This window comes from Loxodonta africana, chromosome 5, assembly GCF_030014295.1.
Source record: "Loxodonta africana isolate mLoxAfr1 chromosome 5, mLoxAfr1.hap2, whole genome shotgun sequence".
NCBI classification, from domain to species: Eukaryota; Metazoa; Chordata; class Mammalia; order Proboscidea; family Elephantidae; genus Loxodonta; species Loxodonta africana.
In genome coordinates, this window is record NC_087346.1 from 134,978,082 (window position 1) to 134,996,221 (window position 18,140).

Sequence of the window (18,140 nt, forward strand, 5' to 3'; positions counted from 1 at the left end):
TGTGATGCTGGAAGCTATGCCACTGGTATTCAGATACCAGCAGGGTCACCCATGGTGGACAGGTTTCAGGTGAGCTTTGAGACTAAGACAGACTAGGAAGAAGGACCCAGTGATCTACTTCTGAAAAGAATTAGCCAGTGAAAACCTTATGAATAGCAGGGGAACACTGTCTGACATGGTGTCTGCTGTGCATGGGGTTGCTAGGAGTCGAAACCAACTGGACGGCACCTAACAAAAACATTCTCATCCTACCCCACCTAGACCCATCAGTCCCCCGTGACCTCCCTTCCTTCCCTCCCCCACCCCCAGACTGCTCTCCGAGTTGATCTGATCTGATTTTCCACCTCTCACCTGCTCCACTTCTACCACCTGGTCCCTACCATCAGCAGCCTTCATGGGGACTACTCCAGAAAGAGTCGCCATTTGGTCAACTCCAACTCACAGTGACCTCACGTGTGTTGGAGTAGAACTGTGTGCTCCATAGGGTGTGTTGGAGTAGAACTGTGCTCCATAGGGTTTTCAATGGCTGGTTTTTCAGAAGCAGATCACCACACTTTTCTTCTGAGGTGCCTGTTTCCTAACTGGCCTCCTTGCTTCCGCGCTTGGCCCTAAATTTTTATATTATCTCAGCCAGAATGAGACTTCTACAACCCCAAACCCTCCAGTTGCTACCACTCTACTTAGAACAAATCTAGAGTCCTTTCTATGGTCTATAGGTGTTATGAGACTTGGGCCTGCCAGCCTCACCCCTCGCCACTCTTCCCCTCTCTTCCACCCCTCCTGGCACATGGACATTCTTGCTTTCCCTTGAACATATCAAGCTCATTCCGATCTCATGGCTTTTGCATTTGCTCTTCCCTCTGCCCAGAAATGATCTTTCTCCCAACATCCATGTGGTGCCACCATTTCACTCCACCATTCCTTTTTCTTATCTGATACAATTAGCTCATATCTTGAATACCTGGAAATGCTCACATCCTCAGAGGCTACCAATTATACCAATACAGCAGAGTCTCAAGGCACTAACTGAATAAATAATGTATGCTCATTGCCATTCATTGCCGTTCAGTCGATTCCAATTCATGGCGACCCATGTGTTACAGAGAAGAACTGAACTTAGGGTTTTCTTGGCTGTAATCTTTATGGAAGCAGATTGCCAAGGCTTTCTTCCATGGCACTGTCTGGTGGGTTTGAACCACCAACCTTTCAGTTAATATTCAAATACAAACCAGTTGCACTGTACATCATCTGATTTACTCCTTAGAAGTAACTGTGAGATGGGCAGCCACATGGCTCCCTCTCTCCTTGGATTCAGGCCATTGCTCAATGTCATCCCCTCAGAGATGCCTTCTCCGACCACCCTATCAGCATACCATCTGCTTTCTCTCCTCCTTTCCTATCTGACTTTAATTCATAGCATTTATCACTATCTGACACTTCCACAAAAAAAAAAAAAAATCCATTGCTGTCAAGTCAATTCCTACTCATAGCGAGCCTATAGGACAGAGTCGAACTGCCCCTTAGGGCTTCCAAGGGGCAGCTGGTGAGTTCAAACTGTTGACCTTTTGGTTAGCAGCTGCAGCTCTTAACAACTGTACCACCAGGGCTCCTCTGATATATACTGCATAGTTATTGGTTTATATTTCCTGCACAGTTATTGGTTTATCTGTCACCTCTTCCAGAAAATAAGCTCCTTGAGGGCAAGAACCCCAGTGCCCAGGTCACTGCCTGGTACATGGCTGATATCTTGTAGTGAGTGGGTTTCCCAGAGGACATGACTTTTGCTCCCTGACTTATACAATAAGTATAAACTTTTGGCCACCATCTTCCCATGTGTGAACTCTAACTAATCTTAAACTATGCCATCATATGGTTTATAATAAAACTTGAGGCATGAAATCAATTATTAAATGCTTAATTAATCATGCACCATTTTCTGGTTAAACTGGTACTGGTACTGGTGAAAGCACCACATGTAAGCCTACTTAGGATGAATGAGTGAATTTATAAATAAATGATGCCGGGGGTGGAAGTGATTGCCCAGTCCGGCAGCCATCGACTCCCCAGACCTGCCGCAGGTCTGTCCCAGACTGCAGCCAGGTTTTACAGTCCATGGGTGAAGTCACCCTGGCCAGCACAACGATCCCTGGGCCTCGGAACACAAGCAACAGCTTACGAAGCAAATCCTGTGTGCTATACTGCGTTAAATGCTGAACGCGCATGTCTTATTTACGTACACCACGACCTAAGAGATGTCATTGTTCTCAGTTTATTAGATGAAGAACTGAGGCTCAGAGAGGTGGGGTCAAGCACCCTAGGTCACCCAGCTAATAAGGCCCATAGCTAGGCCTTGAATCCTGGCGCCCGACTCCAAGACCCATGTGCTGAATCGTGGTGCTCACCTGCCTTCGACTGGCACATCTTAACTCCAGAGGACTTCTCGTCTAGTCCTGCTCCTCCAGCACGTCAGTCTCCAGCTCTCTTTCTGTGTCTGTGGGTCTCTTATTTCCCTGGCTTGACTGGGCTCCTTGAGGGCACAGGCCTTTTTTTCCCCCATGAGGAATAGGCACCTAACAAAAGGCTCTGTCTTCAGGAGGTCTTGGCAAAATTTTGCTGATTGCAAAAACTCAACTATTGTAAAATGACCCAACTGTTGTGGAGGAGAAGGAGTGATAGTCCCTTCACAAGCCATGACCAAACTCATCAGTCAATATCCCCCAGTTCACAGCAAAACTCAAAAACCACATGATTCCAGTAGAATATAAGCTCCTTGCAGGCAAGGACTTTGTCTGCCTTGTTCCGAGCCCACAGAAGAGTGTCTCTAACCATCTGAAAACGTGAGGCCTGATGGTCAGTCAACAAGTGTCTCAGCCAGGCAGGGTCCTTTTCTTTCTGCATCCATCGCTAATGTCTATCTTGCCCATTCAACAGTGAGACTCTCAAGGAAAAGGCTACACTTGCATTTGTATCCTCAAAGCCCAGCGTTTGTTCCTTCCATTCATTGATTTGTTCAACAAATGTTTATTATATGCCAGGCACTGTTTCAGACACTAAGGATACAGCAGGAAAATAAAACAGGCAAAAACTCCTGCCCTCATGGGGCTGGTGCTTCAGCCAATTTTACAAAAGGTGGTTTGTGTGCGGGAATTCTGTTAGGCCCTGGGGACATAACAATAAACAAGGCAAAGAGGTCCCAGCTCTCAGGAGTATTGAATTATCAAAGGGATAAAAGACAATAAGCATTAGTGGTCACCAGGAGTGGGAGGGAGGAGGAAAAGTTATTTCTTAGGAAGCACTGAATTTCTTACAATGGAGATGGAATAACTGGGAAAAGGATAGTGGTTTAAAAAACACGATGAGCAAGCAAACAAATAAATAAATGAAATAATAACAGACTATGATTACTGTTCGTCTGCTGCATAACAGGGGCTCAGCTGGTGTTTGAAAGGGAGAGGCATGATGTGGTTGCTATGAGTGCAGACTGGACAGAAAAAGGCCGTGCTTGAAGCCCAGCTCTGCCGTTAACCAGCTGAGTGGTCTGGGCGGTCACCTCATCTCACCAAGACCAACTTCCTTGTCTGTTGTATTTATGTTATGCTGTTGCTGTGATGATTAAATGTGATGAGTATGGGGAGGAAGAGAGGGAAAGCCCCTAAAGAAATAGACAAGTTGATTCCAGGTCAGGTGTCAAGGAAGTCAGTTTAGAATCCAAGCTGACAGTGACTATTTGTGACACACTCCTGTCCCCTTCTGGGCTGACAGGGATCAATAGGCAAGATCCGCCTACCCCACGCTTCATGAAACACGTGGGACTGGTTTTGCAGGAATCTTGCCTCCAACAATCAGATGTCAATTAATACGAATGTTCAGCTGAAGAGGGATTGCCAGCCCTTCCCACCCAGATTCAACTAAATTCAGGCAACCCCAAGTCTCCCTGGGTCAGCCAAGCTCAAACACAGCCCACTCCAAAAACATCAAGGGTAGAAACGCTCAAGGAGCAGGGAAGACCTGCCTGGGGGCTCAGTCTTCAAATCAAACCAAATATTTGTATTGATCATTCATCCATCCAACAAATATTTACCCAAAATCTCTGTGCAAAGAGCATTGTTGGGTTAGGGTACTAAGACAGCAGTACGTTGCTATGTGTTCGCACATGCTGGTTTCTTTTCCTGGAAGGTCCTTATAGCTCCCACCATGGTCATCACATCCCCATCTGTCCCACACTCCTGCCCCTTCACCTGTCTAACTTCATCCCTCAAGGCTGAATTCAGGCACACCTTCTCTTACCCACCCCTCCAGGCCTGGGCTCCCCAGCTGTGCTCCACATGGCCCCACCCTGTGATTAGCTCTGTTCCGTGTTTGGCCTCCTATTTGGTAACCACCTGTCTCCTGATCTGCCTTTCTCACTGGACTGTGACCTTCTTGAGGGCAGGTATTGACCTTTACTCTCTACATAAACCCGTTGCCCTCGAGTCAGTTCTTATTCATAGTGACCCCATAGGGTAGAGCAAAACTGCCCCAGAGGGTTTCCAAGGCTGTAAATATTTATGGAAGCAGGCTGCCACATCTTTCTCCACTCAGAGCAGCCGATGGGTTCAAACCTTTGGTTAGCAGCAGAGCACTTAACCACTGCAAGCAGGTGTGTTGAAATGTAGTTAAAGCTTTGATAAATATGCGTTGAGTAGGTATTTTCAAGCAGTTTGTTGAGTAGGCAGTTTCTCTATTACAGAGTCAAAAAGGTGTCAAGTCTGTAAACCTGCCCCAGAATATACAGTAAAGAGCCCTTGCTATCGCTGCCATAATGGTTATGCATGTAAAATACCCCGCAATCTTAGGCATGTGGCAAGAAATAAATAAACAGTAGCTGCTGTGGGCACCAGAAACCCTAGTAGCATAGTGGTTAAGAGCTACGGCTGCTAACCAAAAAGTCAGCAGTTTAAATCCACCAGGCGCTCCTTGGAAACTCTATGGGGCAATTCTCCTCTGTCCCATAGGGTTTTTATGAGTAGGAATGAACTTGACGGCAATGGGTTTGGGTTTTTTTTTTTTTTGTATTGTGGCATCATTGCTATTATTTATCTACCTATTTGTGTTTCTAATTTGGTACAAAATAGGAAAAGAAATCTTTGGAGTTTAGTTTGTTTGCTTTTATTATTCAAGAAATGAAAGGCGAGAGGGAAGTAGCAAGAAAGATGCAAAGAAACTATATCAAAATGTGAATGCTGGTGTCCACCTGGTGAGGGAAATTTTTCTTCTGGTTCTTTTTTCTCACTTAATGTTTTCTACTAATTCTACAATGACCATGCTTGTTTTTGCTATGACAACAACAGAGTCCCTACACACAAAACAAAAAACAATGATAAATATTTTGCTTTGTTTTTAAGAAAAGAAAAAAATCCTAACCTACGCCAAAATGTAAACAGTAGTTAAACTTTCTGGGGGCACCTTTTTTTTCTTTTTGCTTGGCTCTATTTTCCAAATTTCAACAATGAGAAGCTATTACTTGTGTAAGAAGGAAGATAAGGAAAAGGCAGTTGCTGTGGCTCCTGTCTTCCTTCACCCACCCTATCCACAACTGGAATATTCCATGGGTGCTTCTAAACTTCAAAAAAGCCAGGAGCCATCTGAGAGGTTACTTCAGTCTCTGTTTCTTTCTTCTTTGTATCTCTGTTCCATTGCCTAGGTGAGGAAGAAACAAGCTGACTTCCAAAGAGGCCTTTACCTCTGTGCTTGGTTAGGTTCTAAACCACGTTGGAGAAATCTTTCTTCATAAGGTTTTTAAATTTGAAACAACACTTTTCTTTTCCCAGAGAGACTTCCCGGGGTCTGTGGGAAACCCTGGTGGTGTAGTGGTTAAGAGCTACAGCTGTTAACTGAAAGGTCGGCAGTTCGAATCCACCAGGCGCTCCTTGGAAACTCTGGGGCAGTTCTACCCTGTCCTATGAGGTCACTATGAGTAGGAATCGACTTGACGGCAATGTGTTTTTGGGTTTTTTTATGGGAAGGAGCTATTTTGTAGACCCTGGTAGTGTCTATTAGGCCTCTGGGCGGCAAAATGGTTTGTACTCAACTACTAACCAAAAGGTTGGCAATTTGAACTCAACCAAGCAGTGCCACAGAAGAAAGTCCTGGCAATCTGATTCCATAAAGATTACAGCTAAGAAAACCCTGATTTAGGAAATGATAGTGGAGTCATTATTCCCTGTCCTTGAGCATAGAGAATGTGACCCACCTGGAGCTGGGCTCATGAAGACTCACAAGGACATATCAACTGGGCCCTGAGGTATAAAGACAATAGATAGGATAATCCTGAAAAATATCTTTTAGGGAACCTTTCACATATGCCAGAACACAAGAGACTTTCTACTCTTACCTTTTTCTATTAGCACTTAGTGAATAAAAAATTTGGTGGACCAATGAAGACTCTCCTGACTGTCATTACTGAAGCCTGTACCAATGATTGTTACTGATGGTTCTGTAACTTTCTTTGGACTGGGACAGACATGACTCTAGCAGCATACTTGCCTGTTTTCCCATTCTTGTTTATTCTGTAATATTCCCTGGACTCAGGCAGACATGGCTGTGGCAGCATGCTTGTCCATTTTCCCATTCTTGTCTATTCTGTAATATTCTTTGGACTTGGACAGACGTGGCTCTGACAGTGTGCATGTCCATTTTCCCACTTTTATCTGTTCTGTAATTTCCTTGGACTCAGGCAGACATGGCTGTGGCAGCATGCTTGTCTGTTTTGCCTATCTTGCTTATTCTGTAATACTTCCTTGGACTCAGGTAGACATGGCTCTAACAACATGCTTGTCTGCTTCCCGCTTTGGTCTTTTTTAATGTATGCTGAATAAAATTTTCTTTTTGCTCTACTAAACTATGTGATGTTTTTTACCCTACAACAAACCTATGGAGAACAGATCTGCTCTGTAACCACGGGGTTGCCATGTGTGGGAATGAACTGGACAGCAATGGGTTTGGTTGTTTTTGTGTGTGTGTGTGTGTTTATGATGTCTACTAAATCACCCAAAACCAATTGCCCTTGAGTTGATTCTGACTCATGGCAACTACAGGTAACAGGTAACAGTAATCAGTGCTTCATTATTCATTCAACACACCTTTTTTGGGGACCCACTGAGTGCCACCAACTGGAAAGAAAGATCAGGCAATGGGCCCTGCCATCAAGAAGCCCCAAGTCTGTGTGGAGGACAAGAGTGTTCACGATAATTACAACCCAAAGTGACAACTATTAGGCTCCACAGTCTTTGCAGGGCCAGAAACAAAGCAGGGCATTTGTTGACATGAACTGTTAAAAGCTGGAGGACACTGGGTGTCTGGGATACTAGATTAATTCATGTGTTTTCCAGGTCATGAAAACCCACAGATCTGTAGATATCTCTTTGTTCTGCAGACTTGCCTAACCTAACCCAAGCTTCCAGAGCAGGAGGCACAGCCCTACTCTGTACAAAAAGCCCTGCATTGCACACTCCCCTTGGTTCTCAGGATGTCCATTGTCAAGGACACTGATGAGATACATCCAAAAGTACAAGTTCACCTCCTACCCTCACCCTGTAGGAGGCCTGGCTCTGTCATTAGAGAAGATGGATAGGATAACAGCAGAGCACAGCAGAGAACTGGCATTCTGGTAGAAAAAGACAAAAAGCTCTAATGGCATCCTTGTTGATTCTTGGAAGCCTGACCAAAATCTCCAACAAAGCTCCTCATAGTCAACCTGCCATATGCCATGTGGAAAAAATGGGAGGTAATGACTCAGACACCAGAGTCCTGGTTACTGGAGTACCTCTACAGTAGACCATAGACTCAGTCATCCTTTAAACAAATATTGATTTAATTATCACCTATGTACCAAATACTCACTTGGCTCTGGGGGAACAACGATGAGAAGCTGTGGTCTAGTGGGAAGAGAGAAATGCAAGCAAAACATTATACAATATGAAACCCCTGGAAAGAAGACATGTCAGATTGAAATGAGACCATAACAGAGGCACAGGAGACCTACTGCATTCCACATAGTAGGAAATGCAATTAGCATGGTTGTTGTTAGCAGCTGTAAAGTCAGTCCCATGCACAAGGGAGCCAAATGCTGCCCAGTCCCGCGCCATCCTCTTGATGGGCTGTGGATGGGACCATTGTGATCCATAGGGTTTTCAATGGCTGATTTTCAAGAAGTACATTATGAGACCTCTCTTCTTTGTCTTAGTCTGGAAGCTCCACTGAAACCTGTTCAGCATCATAGCACCACACAAGCCTCCAGTGATGAACGGTGGTAGCTGCACCTGAGGTACATTGGCTGGGACTCAAACCAAGATCTCCCACATGAAAGGGGAGAATTCTACCACTGAGCCACCAATGTCCCCATGCAATAAACATTGGTGCTTTGAAAACTGAATAACTGAGCCTCGAAAGATGAAAAGGAGGTGGGAGGAGGAGAAGACATCCCAGACAGATGAAACAGTAGGTGCAAAGCAATGGAGATAGCAGAGAGCATGGCAAATTAGAAGACCTGCAAGGGCTGAGAGGGAAGTTCAAGGTAAAGAGGGGTTGAGGTGATGCTTAGCAAGAGAGTTTGGACTGTGTCCTGTAGAAGCCACTGAAGAACTCTGAGCGAGGGACTCACACATCTAAGGTAGGAGGATTTCCATGAAGGAGTAGTCAATAAAGAGATTTAAAAAGGAAGAGCTTAAAATTTCCCCAACATTTGGATTTGGAAACTAAGATGTCATTTGGGTCCTTCTGGCATCTATGAGGGGGGAGGGAGTACTTGGAGAGGGGAAAGGCTTTAGCAGGAAGACCAACAAAGACGGCATTTATTATAAAAAACAAACCCTTTGCCATCGAGTTGATTCCAACTCATAGTGACACTCTAGGACAGAGTAGAGCCGCCCCACAGGGTTTCCAAGGAGTGGCTGGTAGATTCGAACTGCTGACCGTTTGGTTAGTAACTGAGCTCTTAACCATTGTGCCACCAGAGCTCCTCTATTATAACAACCAGCTGACAAATGGCCAGGGTCTGAACCAGTGCTGGGGCAATGGTAATGGAGAGAAGAGAGACAAACAGGAGAGGGTCTTAAGGAAAAGGTATTTATGAGGAAGCCATTGAAGTTTCTTTCTAATTGATGAAGAAGTTGCTCTCCTGCACAGCTTTGCAACCAAAACAATGTATATTTGTTAAATGATAAATGAATGAAGCAAGCAATTGCCAAAGGGGTGATTCCTGGGTCATCCTGGGTCATCCAGTGACATTTTCCCTCCTCAAACTATGACTTAGAGCTCATCCCCAAATCAATCATAAAGCTCCCATCTCATCCTTTGCAGAGACTGAAAGACGTGTTTCATTCATTGTTACACACACACACACCCACACACCCCACTATCACTCCCTGAGAAGAAATAACTCATTTAGACACAGAAACTGAGAGGATCTCCTCCCTCCCACTCTCCTTCCCTTGAGGGCAGGCTGAGTTTCCAGCTCAGGGAAATTCACTTAAGTCAATGAAGCACCATTAAGTGAGACCAGGGAACACCAGGAGGGTGCAGCCAGCCTCCCCTGCTGTTTCCACAGTTCTTTCATGCATCGACAAGAGATTTATCTCTCCATTTACTTCTGAGTTTTTAAATGCCCAACCCTTGCCCTCTGTCTCTACCCCATAGCCTGGGATTTTCCAGGCGTCTAAATTCTATTTGCATTTTCCCGCCCTTATTCCAAATCACCAGATCCTGAGGCCATCCACACCCTCCCCGTGTCAGCTCTCCTCTGGGTGCCACAAACGTGATGCAGCCTCCCCCTGGCCGAGAAACACAGCAGCACCCCAAAAGAAAAATGAATAACTCCTTCCCGGGCTGCAGGACAGTCACCAACTTCCTAGATTTATCGGCAAAACCCAGGTGCCCCTTTGTTGCCTGCCAGTAGATGAAAGCCTTGGTTTACAGCTTCCCCCAAAAAAAGGTTCTGGAAAGAAGCACCAATGTTGCCTTCGGCTGCTTTTCTGCACTGGGCACTTGGGTAAGTTCTACTCAGGCTGCAGTGCTCTGAAGGGCGTAGTGATTCAAGTGACATGAGCCTTGGGGAGGGCTCAGAGGAGTCGGGAACAGGGAGGACCATCCTCCGACCTGGAAGAACACCCAGGCTCTGGAACCAGTGGGCTTGAGTTAGAATTGTGACTCCGCCTGTGTGATTTTGAGCAATGACCCTACTAGATGGCAAGGCTTTTTTTGTTTTGTTTTTTAACCCTGCTGAGCATCAGTTGTCACCTGTAAACTGGGCGTGCTAACGGCACTCATAGGCCAGAGGGTCTTGGGGATTACATTGCTGATGTACGCCTAGTTTCCAACGCCAAGGGGAGACGCTCAGTAAACAGTAGTCTCCATCTCCTAACGGGGTGAGGTTTGAACGTATGACGTTTCCAAGCGTTAAGCATCCCTGATTAATCCCAGGCCCCACTGAGTTGGAAATAACGTGCAATGCAAACCGAGGCACCCCTTTGGTACAGAGGAAAAGAGACACCCATCAGAACAGCTCGCCGGCCCCCAGGGCTCTTCTAACAGGCAAACAAGGCCCTTCAAGATCTGCCCCCCCTTTTTTTTAATTGCCATCGCCTCAAAAACAGTAAAAGTGGTTACTTTTTAGTGGGTGAAAACTCGTAAACCTAAACCAAAATCAAATCCATGGCGACCACAGGTGTCAGACATTAGAACTGCTCCAAGGGGTTTTCCTGACTGTAATCTTTACGGAAGCCGATCACCAGGACTTTTTTCCACAAGGCCACTGGGTGGGTTCGAACTGCCAACATTAGCTTAGTTTAAAAACAAACAAACAAACCCATTGCTGTGGAGTCAATTCTGACTGATAATGAGCCTACAGGACAGAGTAGAGCTGCCCAAAGAGTTTCCGAGGAGCACCTGGCGAATTCAAACTGCCAGCCCTTTGGTTAGCAGCCGTAGCACTTAGCCACTATGTCACCAGGGTTTCCATTAGGTTAGCGGCTGAGCGCAAACCATTTATGCCATCCAGGGACCTTTTAGTGGGTGAAAGGAGTTCTAGTTGTGGCTTTTTTTTTTTTTTTTTTTTAATCTGTCTACTTCCTATTAAAGAAACCCTGGTGGCATAATGGTTAAGAGCTACAGCTCCTAACCAAAAGGTCGGCAGCTCAAATCCACCAGGCACTCCTTGAAACTCTATGGGGCAGTTGTACTCTGTCCCATAGGGTCACTATGAGTTGGAATTGATTTGGTGGCAATGGTTTTGGTTTAACGGTTTTACTTCCTATTAAAGGCCTTTGTTTTTTGTCCTTTGTGGGGTTTTGGGGGGGTTTTTTTGGTCCATAAAAAATGTAGTAAGTTTCTTTTTTTGCAAGGGGGGAGTGTACCCTTAGACCTTGATACAAGACCCTTTCAGGAATCAAACGCCATCATTTTTCCCACACACTAACTAACTGGGTTTTCCCAAAGACCAGTGAATGCCCTTTCAGACTCCAGGCCTTTGCATACGCTGTTCCCCGTGCCTAGAAAGCATTTCGTCCTCTTCTCTACCTGGACATCTCCAACTCGTTCCTCCAAACTAAACTCAGGGAACTGTCCTCTCCTCCAGGAAACCTTCCTGGCCCTATCAAGGCTGGGCTAGGTGTTCCTCCTCTCTGCCTTCCACTGTTGTCTTAGTCATCCAGTGCTGCTATAACAGAAATACCACAAGCGGATGGCTTTAACAAAGAGAAGTTTATTTCCTCACAGTAAAGTAGGCTAAAAGGCCAAATACAGGGTGTCAGCTCCAGGGGAAGGCTTTCTCTCTCTGTTGGGTCTGGAGGAAGATCCCTCGCCCCCAAACTTCCCCTGGTCGAAGAGCTTCTCCGGCACAGGGACCCTGGGTCCAAAGGACCCGCTCTGCTCCCAGTGCTGCCTTCTTGGTGGTATAAGGTCCCCCTGTCTCTCTGCTCACTCCTTTCTTTTATATCTCAAGAGATTGCCTCAAGACACAATCTAATCTTGTAGATTTGAGTTCTCCCTCACTAACACAACTGTTGCCCATCCTCCCACATTAACGTCATAGAGGCAGCATTTACAACATTCAGGAAAACCACACAATACTAGAAATCATGGCCCAGGCAAATTGATACACATTTTGGTGGGGGACATAATTCAATCCATGACAACTGTCTCGGCGCTCGCAGGATAGTAAACTTCTACTTGCTTGTCTGTCTCCCTACCAGACCAGGAGCCCTGAGCCAGGAGTTGGGTTGCATTTTTATATTAACATTTCCAGTGTCTGGCCCACAAAAGGCACTCAGTACATGTTTGATTCATTCATTCAACAAGTATTTATTGAGCACCTGTTACGTGCCTGTCCCACAAACACCACAGCGAACAAAAGGGAACTCCCTGCCATCGTGAAGCCTACATTCAGGAGACAGATGATAAAAAAGTTAATCAAAGAAGTATATTCCAAGATAAGTCATATTCAGTGTGAAGAAGAAAAACTAAAGCAGGGTAACGGGCAGGGAGTGTGTTGGGGGAGAGGAGACCGATATTATATACAACATGATCAGGGAAGGTCAGAGGTGGGCCATTTGAGTAGAGTCATGAAGGAGTTAAGGATAGGCCACAGGAATAATTGAAGGATGCTGCCTCCTTGTATTCAAATTCCAGCTCTATCACTTATCTGTACGATTTTAAGCAAGTCTTCTAACCTCTGTATACCTCAGTTTCCTCATCTGTAAAATGGGTATACTAATAGTACCATGGTATTTTTAATCACCTCATATGCATGGAAAAGATGAACAATGAATAAGGAAGAACGAATAAGGATTGATGTCTTTGAATTATAGTGTTATCGAAGAATATTAAATATATCATGGGCTGCCAGAAGAATGATCAAATCTGTCTTGGAAGAAGTACAGCCAGAATGCTCCTTAGAAGCACGGATGGGGAGAGTCTGTCTCACATACTTTGGACATGTTATCATGAGGGGCCAGTCCCTGGAGAAGGACATCAAGCTTGGTAAAATAGAGGGTCCATGAAAAAGAGGAAGACCCTGAACAAGATGGATTGACACAGGGACTACAACAATGGACTCAAGCATTAACAATTGTGAGGATGGCACAGGACTGAGCAGTGTTTGGTTCTGTTGTGCATAGGGTCACTGTGAGTCTCAGAACCCACTCAAGGACACCTAACAACAACAACAACAGTACCTACTTCACAGAATTGTTCAGGGTTCTGGTGAGTTAATACCTGGTCTCTAGTAAGCGCTCAATAAACGTTAATCGAAATGATCTGGGTCTTGTTCATCTTCTGTGACTCTGTCTCCCCTCCCACACTTGGCACCAGGTCCCTCACATGACTCACTCTTTCTGAAATGGAGGTGGAATCTTCACTCCCCCACCCCCGCCTTGCTCACGCTTTTACTCTGCATAGAAAGCATTTCCCTGTCTCTGCCTGGTCCTCCAAGCCTACTGCGCCAGTTACTCCCATTACTGGTTCATTCTCATCTTTGAGGTCTCACCCAATCTCACACTGGCCTCCCAAGTCATTCTCTCATCACCCTGTTCATTTCTCCACTGCACTTAGCACAGTCTGAACTTACCTTGTTCATTTGTTTGTTTATTCATCTGTTTTCTCCACTGAAATGTAAACTCTATGAAGTGAAGGTGGAGACATTCTCTACCTTGTTCACTGTGTAAATCCTCTGTCACTAGCACAGTGTCTAGTGCACAGCAGGTGCTCAACATATATTGATCGAATGGACAAATAAATGAATGCATGAATGAATGACTCTTCCTACCCAGCCAGAATTAACCTCCCCTATGCTATTTCATTTATAGCTTGCCTGTAGTGTATCTCAAGTTGCCACATATTGTAGTTATTTTTGCACACGACTTTTCATAATGGGTTATACTCTTCTTTGCATTCCCCACAATATCTGGAACAGTGCCTGGTGCATAGAAGGCACTCAATAAAGGAACCTCAAGGACAATGGCAATGATTACTGGCCAGTGGACTTCCTGTTTGAAACCTCCCTTTGGAAGGACAGAATGAACTAATACAAACACCCTGTGCCAAACCAGCCCACCCCCAAAGGTTTTTTTAACCAGCATTTCCTCTCTTGAGGTCTTTGGTAGTTCAGTGGCAGAATTCTTGCTTTGCATGCTGGAGACCCAGGTTCAATTCCTACCCAGTGCACTTTAAGCACAGCCACCACCTGTCTGTCAGTGGAGGCTTGCATGTTGCTATGATGCTCAACAGGTTTCAGCAGAGCTTTGAGATTAACATGGACTAGAAAGAAAGGCCTGGCTATGTACTTCCAAAAATCTGCCAGTGAAAACCCTGTGGAACACAAAGGTCAGATCTGCAACCAATCATGGGAACAACACAGGACCAGGCAGCCTTTAGTTAAATTGTGTACGGGGATGCCATGAGTTGGGGCCAACTCCATGGCAGCTAACAACATTTCCTCTCTCAATTAATTAAAGAGCCGAGCCAGGAAGCAAGTCAAAGGCAGCTCCAGACCACATGATATAGGCCACACACTGGGTTGGTTTCTCAGACATCTTCACTCATTCCCCACCTGCAGTTTACCATGAGGAATGTGCTTTGGCGTCAAAACAGTCCAAACAGTCCACAGGACTCCAGCCTTACTGCTGCTGTCGCTGATCAGTGGCCTGTTATGCTGCCCATTGGCTCTCCCTACTCAGGCCCCAGCTCTGGGCAGAAATAACTGCCCCATCCCAGCAAGAGTGGTGAGGGGAGGGGAGGGGAAGGGGAGCAGAGGGATGAGCAAATAAACACACCCCATGTGAAAAAATAGCTCGCTGTAGTCTTTCTGAACAAGGCAGAAAGCCTCAAGTTCCAGAAAGATGAAGGAGAAGACAACAAGCTAGAAATAGGACCAGGACAAGAGCAAGGGGAGAGAGAAACGAAAACATAGAAATATAGAAAAGGAACTTCAGTGTAGCCCATACAGCTGCCAGGACCCTCTCCTGCATTTTGGTCATCAAGGTTCTAAGAGCAACTTAAAGGAACACAGAATCTACTTGGCTGAAATGCCCTTGGCCGTTACTGCTCACATGGTGTCTGTCCACCATGTTGCTGGAGTCAGGCAAGTCCCAGGCCAAGGTGGACTCAGAGACAAATCAGAAGCTGTTACATGTCTACAAAGTTTCCATATTACAATATGTTCTCAATCTCCTCCCCAGTCCCCCATCATCATGGTTAACCAAATTCCCTGACAAAAGGAGGCCATTGATAGTTCAGGATTTATAGCACCATCAATTGTACTGCAATGTTTGTTGAAGATTCCAACATACCTAAATGTTTATATCAGTAAAGCAAGTTTTACATCCTGGAAGCAATGATGGTTCAGTGGTAGAATTCTTGCTTTTCATGCAGGAGACTTGAGTTCAATTCCCAGCCAATGCACTTCATACATAGCCATCTGTTGGTGAAGGACTGTATGTTGCTATGATGCTGAGTAGGTTTCAGCAAAGCTTCCAGACTAATATGGATTAGGAAGAAAGGCTTGGCAATCTATTTCTGAAAATCAGCCAGTGAAAACCTGTGAATCCCAATGGTCTGATCCGCCATCTATCACAGGAATAATGCAAGACCGGGCAGAGTTTCTTTCAGTTGTACATGTGGTCACCATGAATTAGGGACTGACTTGATTTAGGATAGCTAACAACAGTTTGGTGAAACAGAAAAAAAAAAAAAACAAACAGAAGGTCAGTGAAAAAGAGGAAGATCCTCAACAAAATGGATTGATGTAGTGGCAGCAACAATGAGCCAAAACATAGCAACAATTGTGAGGATGGCATAAGACCAGGCAGTGTTTTGTTCTGTTATACATAGGGTTGCTGTAAATTGGAACCAACTCAACGGCACCTAACAACAACAACACATTTACTTTAGGAGCAGAGCCAACATGGCACTATAGGCAGAAGCACCATGCCATCCCTTTAGAGCAAAGACACAAAAAACTAAATAAAACAGATACAAATGTCAATCCTGGAACCCTAAGCATCAAATGAAGGAATAAAGAATTCGATCAAGTACCAAATGGAATAAGAAACTGACATAGAACAGAGAATGAAGACAGCTATGGAGTGGGGGTGCCCTCCTAGGTAACACGGCAGGGATTCGCCATCTTGGACCTCGGCCACCAAGAATGGCCGACAAGGAGTATGGGAACACAACTTCACGGAGCTCTCAACAGGAGACAGAGCACCTGGTAACCAGTGATATGTGCTTTCCCACCCTTCAAACTTCTTCCCTCTATGTGGCCTCTGGCACTTTCCAACAAGCCAAGGTCACTCAGCTGGAGAGACTGCAGCTCACTGCTGCCTGGGTCCATCCCATCCCCACTGGCTGGCTCCTTCAGTGCCATTTTTGCTGTTGTTGTTACTGTTTTTTTTTTTTTTTGCTTTTTTTAAATTTGTTTCTTCTCTCTCTCGCCCTTCTTTCCTTTCCTTTCTTCAGCCCAGCTAGCCCTGTGTGCCATCCCTGCCCCTTTTTGATGGGCTATGCCACACTGCTCAGCTAGAGTGCCATCGGTTACACGGCCTCCCTGGATCCACGCTGCTCATATTGGTAGGCTCCCTCATTGCCATTTTTGTTTTCTTTTTTTGTTGTAGTTTATTCCTTCTGCCCCTTCCATCATTTCCTTTCTCCCACTCACCTTGCCCCATCTGGTGCCCCACCCATTCTCTACCGGCTGTGCTGTACTGTTTGGCTAAAGAGCCTCTGGCACACAGTCTCCCCAGGTCTGAGCTGCCCCCATGGGATAGCTTCCTCAGTACTAAATTTTTTTCTTTTTCTTTATCTTTCTTCTTTTCTCTTTCCTTCTCCCTCCCATCTAGGCCCTGTGCTGCTGCTGCCCCTTCCTGACAGGTCCCGCCGAGCTGCCTGGACAAGGAGACATCAGCTTGCCACCACCCAATTCCACCCCACCCCCAATGGCTGGCTCCCCCAGTACATTATTTTTGTCATTGTTGTTGTTGTGTTCGTTTGTTTGTTCCCTCTCTTTCCCTTCATTCCTTTCCTTTCTCCTGCCACTTAGCCTCATGTGATGCCCACATCCCTTCTCAACAGGCTGAGCTTTACAGCTTGGCTAGAGAGCCACCAGCACATGGCCATACTGGATCTGCTTCACCCCCATCTGCTGAATCCTAGTATGCCACCATTTCATTTAATTCTTTTTTTTTTTTTTTTCTGTAGCTCTCTTTTCTTTCTCTCACCCACTTGGTTCCACACATCATATCCTCTCCCTTCCCTCCTGCCTATCCATACCACATGCCAAGTGTCACACCCCCAGGGGCACCAGTGCAGCCACCAGACACCATCCTACACTGCCCACTGGTCCCACCCTGTCAGCCCCAGTACATGCCACAAACAACCCATCCCCACCTCTGCCCCCTGACTGGACCAAGTGACTGGCCTACCCACCTGGACAAGGTGGTAAGAAGTATCATGGCCACAGATGAGCAAACAACAAAGCACACCCAGCCCGCCTGCCCAGACATAACCAAATAAAACAAAAAAAGCAGGATGAAACAAGCAAATCTACAATCTATAAATAAAGAAAATAATTCCTGAATGTCCCAGAGACAGCAGACAATATGAAAACATACAAAAAAGACAGGATGGCTCCAGAAAGCAATCAAAATAAAACACCAGATGACTTTCCAGTAGAAGAAAATGCACTGGAGCTACCTGATAAAATTTTTTTTTTTTTAGGGAACCGAAAACTCTAATATTCAGGGCTCTCCAAGAGATTCGGAAGGAGATGAAGGAAAACACAGATAAAAAATAAGGAAAAAATAGACAAAATCAGGGAAAACACAGACAAAGCAATGGAAGAATTCAGGAAAATAATACAGAACAAAATGTCAAAATAAACAAACAACTAGAAATCATACAAAAAAAGTAATTAGAAATCCAAAAGATAAGGTTTCAGAAATGGACAGTGCAACAGGAGGTTTTAGGAGAAAATTTGAAACAATGGAAGACAGGATCAGTGAAATTGAAGACAAATTTGTGGATACCACTTTGGGGAAAAATCAGAAAAAAGAATGAAGAAAAATGAAGAAACCCTGAGACGATGTGGAATACAATCAAAAGCAAAAATCTGC